Here is an 8531-nt window from a genome sequence, read left to right as displayed (position 1 = left end):
CACAAGGTCCCTCAGTTTCTGGAGGAATCAGGAAAGACTTCTATCTTACATATGTGAAATGGAAAACAAGTGAAACTTCCAGAATTACAGCTTGACCAACTAGCAGCCACAAAAACCCAAATAAGAAATTCTTAGGAACCTACCAATATCTGGGAAGAGGGAGGGACATCTTAGTAGGTAGGCTGATTTATCTTTGTGTGGAGAAAAGTATGTAGTAAGCTTCTAGATCAACTTCTGGCAAGGACTAAAAGTATTGGATAACTACAATTAAAATATGTATCTATATCTTAATGATGCATTCAAATAATTTCGAGGACTGTTTTCAATGTTAAAAACAACCTCTGTACCATCCAGATCATAAATGTCTCAGGTCTCCAAGTAGCAATTGAAACGAGTGGCTAACTAAATTGATTTAATGGATAAATCAATCAGTATTTGAACTTCCAGCCAGCAGAATCCCATTAACCTTCTGGTCCAAACCCTTAGCTGAACTCCAGAAACCACAATTAACAAACCAGTTCCAAAGCATATCGAACTAATCTCCAAGTGCATCAGCCAAAGCATATTTAAAGCCATGTATTAAAGCCTAATCCAGTCTTTTTTCAAACTTGGCCAACATAAGATGTATGGACTTAAAACTCCTGGCATTTACATTGGCCAAGTTTGAAAAAAACAGTGGCTTACAGAGCACAGGTAGTCCTCAGCTTACAACAGTTCATTTAGCGACCGTTCAAAGTTACAATGACACTAAAAAGTGACTTATCATTTTTCACACTTGTGACTGTTGCAGCATCCCCACGATCACTTGATCAAAATGCAGATGCTTGGCAATTGATTCATATTTATGACTGTTTCGGTGCCCCGAGGTCATGGGATCACCTTGAGCAATCTTTCGACAAGCAAAGTCAATGGGGAAGCCAGATTCATTTAACAACCATATTATTTACACATGTTGATTCACTTAACAACTGTGACAAGAATGGCACAAAATTCACTTAGCAAATGCTTCACTAAGCAACAGAAATTTTGGGCTCAACGGTGATTGCAAGTTGAGGACTACCTGCATATAGTGTGAATGGTGCATCCCAGCCTGCATTTCCACCTCAGTTCATGTAAACCTTTCTGGCAAAGCCAACTGGTGACAGTGGAGGAAAGCGGGGAAACAGGAAAGTGAGTTCGAATCCTTGCCCACCTTGAAGCCGAATGAGACTTCGGCAGTCGCTTCTCTCAGCTTAGAAAAGAGGAAGCCCTTTTGAAAACGGGGCCAATAAATTTGCAGGAAATCGTCCAGGAGTTGGAGGCACCAACCTGCTTTGCAAAGCCGACCCCCTGCTCCGCCCCACGCCTAGCAGTTCCCCCCCCCCAAGGAAATGGAAAGTAAATGGGCCATCTTGATTTTCCTCCTGGAGGCAACGCATCGAGTCCGTAGCTCTTGATTTCTTCCCTGCCTGTCCCGTGGATGCATTGCACAGGGGCGGCAGGGGAACATGGGACAAGGGGCTCCCCACTTTCCAGGACTCCGAACTTGATGAAGTTTTGCGTGTCTCTGCGCACAGTCCAGCCCGTGGAAGAAACCCCCCCCCCCGCACTTACTGAACTCCGGAGTCAGGTCTTGGTCTCCCTCCGTGCAAGGCTTCCTTGCAGCCTCTTGGACTCCGGGAAAGGCTCAGCCTAAGGGAAGCAGAGCGAGGGGGAGCAGAATCGGACACTGGAGAAATGGCTGATAACGCTTTCAAAACTTTTCTGGGGGAAAATGCACCGGGCAACACGTGTGTCTCTTTGAGCTCGCAAAAGAGGCAAGCGCATGCTCAGTTCCCTCCTGAAAGCAGCTGCGGGGTGAGTGGGTGTCTGTGTGCTCCCCGGCTTTTCCAACGGTTGCTGAGGGAGCCCCCTGGTGGACTGTGTGCGCAATGCCAAGAGGACCCTGCAAGGGCTGATGAGAGATCACGTTCTATTGGGCTCTGGGAATGATGGGCATTAGAGTAGAAGGCGTTGAGAGAAATATCCAGCTGGTTCAATTCCAAGCAGGGTTAAAGACACTGGAAACATGGAGGCTGATTGGAAAGATGGTTTATTGATGAACGAGTCCACATGGGTTTGAGGTCCTGGCCAGTTGACCACATGGAGTGGAGAGGGGGGGTTATGTATACCCTCTCTTGGGCCTTGAGCTTCCTGTTCCTGTGCAAGAAATGTATTTTGTTGGCTGCTGTCAGACTCCCATGGGACTATGCACGGGACTATAGCTAACTTTGTAGGCTGTCTTGAGTCCCAGGCTTGGTTGCTGATATAATCAAGGGTCTTGTGTTCTGAAAGGTTGTATTTGGGCAATTTTTATTGTGTTGTAGGAAGTTATCACCCAGCCCTCTCCCAGAAAAATGAAATATCCTAGGAAATATTGAAAGAATATTATATTTCCCTGGATGTGAAAAGGAAGAAACATGTTACAAAGTAACTCTCCCTGCAGCTTCCTGCCCCTTCCCTTTTTGTCAGTGGACCATTAAGAAGGCCAAGCCAGTCCCTTTACATAATAAAGAGTTCTCCCCTTCAGCGCCAGGCAGATGGGATTAAGGCATGATAATATTGGCACTTTACCCAATTCAGCACAGGGCATCTGAGAACTCAACCAAACCTGGATTCAAAACGCAGCCTAGAAGAGAGTTGCCCCTGCATGGCCCCATGGGAGTCTGACAACCAATCAGAACACAAGCTCAAGATCAAAGGCCAGAGAGGGCATAAAACAAGGGACTCAGCTTCTCTCCCTTCCTTCTCTTCTCCACCAACATTGAAGCATGCGATCACCTTTTCTGTTCAGGGCTCAAGCCATGTGGTCCTGTCCACCATTAAACCATCTTTCCAAGCAGCCTCCATGTCTCCAGTGTCTTTTTCCCCACTTGGAGCCGAGCCCAGAAGGACATTTCTTCCAACAGTGTCTTAATGGCTTTGCCCTGGTTTGGATCTTGAGTGAGGGCTAATCCCATCACCCTGAGGCTGAAGTCTGGTAGAAAGGCTGGGCCAGTCCTTCTCCATGGGCACCAAATACCTGCTGGGGGAAGGAAGCTGAAGCTCCGAGTTTCTGTCTCCCTTACGATTTCTCTCTCTCTTTTGGGGGAAATATAATATTATTCAGATTTTAATATTTCCTAAAATATTCCATTATTCCAGGGGAAGGGTGGGTGCTAGCTTTCTACAAAGGAAAGTGTCCACAGAGGTTCAAAGTCATTCAGGTTGTGGTTGTGCCAGAGATACTTTTCCAAAAGACAATTCTTGGTTTTCTTTGAAAACGTTTCGCTTCTCGTCCAAGAAGAACTGAAGAAGCTTATGGGATGATTTTCACAGATTTTCCAAGCGAAAGATTTTCAAAGGAAAAAAAAAACCCAAGAAAATCCAGTTGCCTTGTTGGAAGAAATGTCCTTCTGGGTTCGGCTCCAAGTGGGGGAAAAAGACACTGGAGACAAGGAGGCTGCTTGGAAAGATGGTTTAATGGTGGACAGGATCACATGGCTGAACTCCTGAACAGAAAAGGTGATCACATGCTTCAATGTTGGGTGAAGAAGGAGAGAAGAGGAAGGGGCTTGCTGAGCTTTTTATAATCCTTTCAGCCCCACCTCTGTTTTTCCTGTTCCTATGTAAGAAATGGATCCTGATTTGTTTTCAGGCTCCCATGGGGCCATGCAGGGGCAGCTCTCTAGGCTGTATTTTGAGTCCCAAGTTGGAGTTTCCAGATGCCATGTGGTGAGTTTCTCTGGAAGGAGAATCCTTCCTTTATTATGTAAAGTACACTAGCTCAGGCTTTAATGGGTCATTGACAAGGGGCAGGAAGCTGCAGAGAGCTACTTTGTCTTTAAAAACCTGTTTCCCCCTTTTCACATCCAGGGAAATATAATATTCTGCCTTTTCAATATTTCCTAGGATATTTCATTTTTCTAGGAGAGGGCTGGGTGCGAATACAGCCTTTTGGAAAAGCACTTTTGGGAGTAGGAGGAAAGGATGCCTCCAACATTGCCTGTCCAGAAAGGAGATCAGCTCCCCAGCAGGCAGCAATTGCTAAATTTTCCACTTTTTAATGTGGAAATTCTTGGTTCTCTGTAATGATGTATGCGTGTGAGATTGGACACTAAGAATGGCTGATGGAAGAAGAAGTGATGCCTCTGAGCCGAGATGCTGGCATAAATACTTTGGCCACGTTATGTGGGCAAATTCTCTGGAGGAGGCAATGATGGTAGGAATGGCTAAGGGACAAAGAAGAAGAGGCAAGCAGAGGACACGCTGGATTGATTGTGGCTCAGTTGCCACGATGTAGAAAAGATGTGGAGACTCTAGAAAGAGTGCAGAGAAGAGCAACAAAGATGATGAGGGGACTGGAGACTAAAACATATGAAGAACAGTTGCAGGAACTGGGTATGTCTAGTTTAATGCAAAGAAGGACTAGGGGAGACATGATAGCAGTGTTCCAGTATCTCAGGGGTTGCCACAAAGAAGAGGGAGTCAAACTATTTTCCAAGGCACCTGAGGGTAGAACAAGAAGCAATGGGTGGAAACTAATCAAGGAGAGAAGCAAGTTAGGAGAAATTTCCTGACAGTTAGAACAATTAATCAGTGGAACAGAAGTTGCCTCCAGAAGTTGTGAATGCCCCAACACTGGAAGTCTTTAAGAAGATGTTGGATAGCCATTTGTCTGAAATGGCATAGGGTTTCCTGCCTAGGCAGGGGGTTGGACCAGAAGACCTCCAAGGTCCCTTCCAACTCTGCTAGTTTATATTTGCTATTGTATATTTGTAATTGGTGCCCTTTCACCAGTTTGATCCAGAGGCATCAATGAGCAATATTTGAATAAAAAACTTTAAAACCAGCATGAACTGTCAGAAGACGTCAGAAGCCAGGATAGAGTTCAAAGGTATCACAAGTTTATTTAATGTCACCTGTACACAAGAATCTGAATGACTAGTGATCAACGTGAATTGCCGTCAGACAAAAGTCAATGGACTTCAAGGGGGTCTGGACAAGACAAGGAAATAGAGCAGAAATTAATCAAATTTGCAGAGGATTTTGCAGTTACTGTTGTTGTGCCAGATGTGATTTATTCTATACCTGTACATTTCTGTTTTTCCTTCCTAAATGTAAACCTTACTTTTCTCATCACTGGACTGCATTTTCTTGAATAGAAACCTATGTTTAAGCCTGTCAAGATCCTTCTGAATCTTGAGCCTATCTTCTAACCTAAAATGTTGGCTTTTTCTGAAAATTTGATGAGTTCTCCTGATATCCCCCCATTCAAAATTTGTTTAGGAAGATGACTGGGCCTGAGACAGAAGCTTGAGGTATCTCACTGCATGCTTCCCTCCACGAGATGTACTGTTTGTTGCATTGAGGACTGCACACATTGAGTGCAGTTGGTCAGCTGGTTACAAATCCATTTGGTGGTGGTGTTATCTATCCCACATTTATCTATCTTACAAAATAAATAGGCTGTGGTCAACTTTGTCAACTGTCATCTTACAAACTCAAAAGTCTTCTATACCCCTGCATTTTGCTGGTGTGCTAATTTAGTCCTTTTATCAAAGAGTTGACTGGTTCAATCCCGTATATCAATAGAAACCATTAGGTTACAGGAAAAGATAAAAAGTGAAAGGAACCTGATTGAAGAGGTCATATGAGTAATTAGATAACCAATTGTATGAAGATATGTCCACCTTCAAGGAATGTACTAGAATGTACACAGTTCATCTCCTGGGATACTTGCAAGATGCAAACCTCTTTGGATGGGAAGAGGGAAGGGAGACTGCAGCCTTTCACCGCCTTCATCTCTCCACTTCGTGGCTGAGGATTGCAGTCCCTAGAGATGCAGAAGGAGAACTGGAGGAGACCGTAATAGGATCTCTGGATCTTGATGGTCTGGATCTGAGAAAGAAGGCAGGAAGAGGAAATGGAGTCTTTTTCTGCTCCTCTCCAAATTTCAAGCGTGAGAAAAGTTTTCCAGATGTCAGCAAACTCAGGCCAGGCGCTGACGGATTCATTAAGCATTCATTAAGAATATAAGAATATAGGGGGGTGATGGATTCCATTGGCAGAATAAAGTGATAAAAGAAATGAGAATATGGAACAATACTTTCCCAGAAGAAAGAGCACAAACAATGCAAAAAAAGGGACTCAGCTCAGCTTTTCACCCTTCCAATATGCAGAGTGGGACTAATCCTTTCACCTCCAAATCCTGCAACAAAAAGGAAAAGGCATCGACGAGGGTGGGATTTGAACCCACGCGTGCAGAGCACAATGGATTAGCAGTCCATCACCTTCACCACTCGGCCACCTCGTCAAGGGGATGGGGCACCCACAGCCGTCCCTGGGTGGGCTCGAACCACTATCCTTCTGGTTAACAGCCAGACAGGGTAACCTATTGAGCCACAGAGACAGTCAGAGGCCTCACCTCGTCTCTCTGTCAGGTGTAGCAGCTGCTGCAGGACAGATGGGGCTCCCTCTCCATCCCCTCTGGTTAACCCTAACTCTAACATCTCTTGGCCTCCGGTGCCAAAGCCCCTCTACGTTTAATGGTTCTGCTTTTCAGCCAGCCTGCTTATCTTACTTGGTTGGCAAAGGATGTCAGCAACTGCTCAGGCATTATTGTTACGTTTGTAAGTTGTGTGTCAGATCTGAGTATCATCTGCAGCTCCTCCTCCTCCTCCCCCTCCCCCCTTTTGCCTTCCTAGAAGTAACCTGCAGGTGACCTAATCTTTTCCACAAGCAGCTATTTCAGGACCCTGGAGAGCTCCAACTGAGGACCGCTTCGGATTGCTTTACGCCATTCCAGCACTTCTCCATCCCAAAGAAGTAACTCAGGACACGTGGGGAGATCCCTCCCCCTTTCACCTTAGACACTGATTATGAAGAGATCTGCCTTTGGTCCTGAACTCTGGAAGGTAAAAAAAATAAATACAAATGACAGCTAAATATTTAGTGAGAAAAAACGATCAAGTAAGTGAGAATTGAAGCCTCCAGATGAAAAGTTGGTGCAGCATTCAACCTCTGAATTTGTTCTGAATCATACCATCAAGGAGGCCGTCCCTGGGTGGGCTCGAACCACCATCCTTCTGGTTAACAGCCAGACACGCTAACCCATTGTGCCACAGAGATCTGGCATAGGTCCTCTCGGCTCTCTCCACTTGAGCATCCATAGCTGGGCTGGCTAGACAGCAATAAGATACCTTGGTCCCCAGATCAAGTGTCTTCCTCTCTCCCACCATCAGATGGGAAAAGAGAAACTCTGGATGTTTTTGGGTGAACTCAAAACAACCCCTCCTCTTCTGGTCAACAGCCGGACCCCTTGACCCCTTGGGCTCCAGAGTTCCCCTCAGCTGCCTTGAAGAGCTGATGCCAATCTCTCTACCCCAAGTGGACCATAGGCAGCTTTGCCCCCTCCAAGCCTCTTGCAATTCCTGCCTTCTTTGAAGTCCAAGGAGGGCTGGTTGGATGGAGACTCTATCAAGCCTCATAGGATGACCAGAGGCTGGAATGAGATAGGATGGGAAGAAAGAAAAAAAATGTGGAGGAATGAAAGTCAGACACAAGACAATTTTCTGGCCAGTTCAGGTTACTTTCCTATGAAAATGAACCTTCTGAAAATTCCAGCTGCAGAATGGTGGATAGGTTGGAAGCAAAAGCTTTCCCTAGCCGGGAATCGAACCCGGGCCGTGGTGGTGAGAGCGCCAAATCCTGACGACTAGACCACCAGGGAAGGACAAAGTGGCTGCCATCCCTCCAGCTTCTCCTTGGAAGGGATATCAACTCCGACAGCAGGAAAGGTTCCAAGTGAAGGGAGTCTCACACTGTAAGGGCTGGATTGATGCAACGGAAGCATCTCCTGCCACAGAGATGGAGGCTTTGGCATCCTCTCTCCTTTTCTTTACCTCTGCGGAATGTGAAGCCATAAAACTGTTAAGACCTTTATTCTCTAGTTTTTGGCTCAGGACAATTAATCTTCTTTGGTCAATGGCTTAAAAGCATCCTCTGCTTCCTCATTCCCTTTTGGATAAGGGAGAAAAGAAAATGGGTGCTTCTGGTTCTTTGTATATGTTTGTGTGTGTGTGGTATTTCCCACACTTATTTGGATCTCGGAATGGCTGTGGTGCTGAGCAAAAGATGTGTTTCTGCCTGGTTTCGAACCAGGGACCTTTTGCGTGTGAGGCAAATGTGATAACCACTACACTACAGAAACCAGAGGTATGAGTGTGCTCAACTGGTATGCCTATATCTTTATTCCAGACTGTTATTTCCACAATAGGATAGGTTAAAGGATTGTTATGCCCCTCCAGAGCACAGAGCTCATGAAGCAGATGGCTAAATATTAAAATCTGGCAGAAAATAGTAGAAAAAGTGGTGTCTGCAGTTCTAAGATAAAGAACCCAATAGATAAACATTCTGTAACCTCCATCTATTACTGGTCAACTCATCAAGCAGGCCGTCCCTGGGTGGGCTCGAACCACCATCCTTCTGGTTAACAGCCAGACGCGCTAACCCATTGCGCCACAGAGACCTGG

At 45.5% G+C, this 8531-nt stretch overlaps 4 non-coding genes across 4 annotated transcripts; all 4 read right to left on the bottom strand.

Moving 5' to 3' along the window:
- Positions 1-6231: 6231 nt before the first annotated feature.
- TRNAS-GCU (transfer RNA serine (anticodon GCU)) lies at positions 6232-6313 on the bottom strand. Its single transcript has one exon. It is a non-coding gene; the product is annotated as a tRNA-Ser (tRNA).
- Positions 6314-7657: 1344 nt separating this feature from the next.
- Positions 7658-7729, bottom strand: TRNAE-CUC (transfer RNA glutamic acid (anticodon CUC)). Its single transcript has one exon. It is a non-coding gene; the product is annotated as a tRNA-Glu (tRNA).
- A 407-nt stretch (positions 7730-8136) lies between these two features.
- TRNAV-CAC (transfer RNA valine (anticodon CAC)) lies at positions 8137-8209 on the bottom strand. Its single transcript has one exon. It is a non-coding gene; the product is annotated as a tRNA-Val (tRNA).
- Positions 8210-8453: 244 nt separating this feature from the next.
- Positions 8454-8527, bottom strand: TRNAN-GUU (transfer RNA asparagine (anticodon GUU)). The gene has a single exon. It is a non-coding gene; the product is annotated as a tRNA-Asn (tRNA).
- Between the last annotated feature and the right edge of the window lie 4 nt (positions 8528-8531).

The sequence above is a fragment of the Thamnophis sirtalis genome, unplaced genomic scaffold (assembly GCF_051295495.1).
Source record: "Thamnophis sirtalis isolate CommonGarterSnake01/CBP01778 unplaced genomic scaffold, rThaSir2_p1.2 scaffold_3, whole genome shotgun sequence".
Lineage (NCBI taxonomy): Eukaryota > Metazoa > Chordata > Lepidosauria > Squamata > Natricidae > Thamnophis > Thamnophis sirtalis.
Note: the sequence above shows the minus strand (reverse complement) of the source record. Positions and strands in the feature narration are given on the sequence as shown.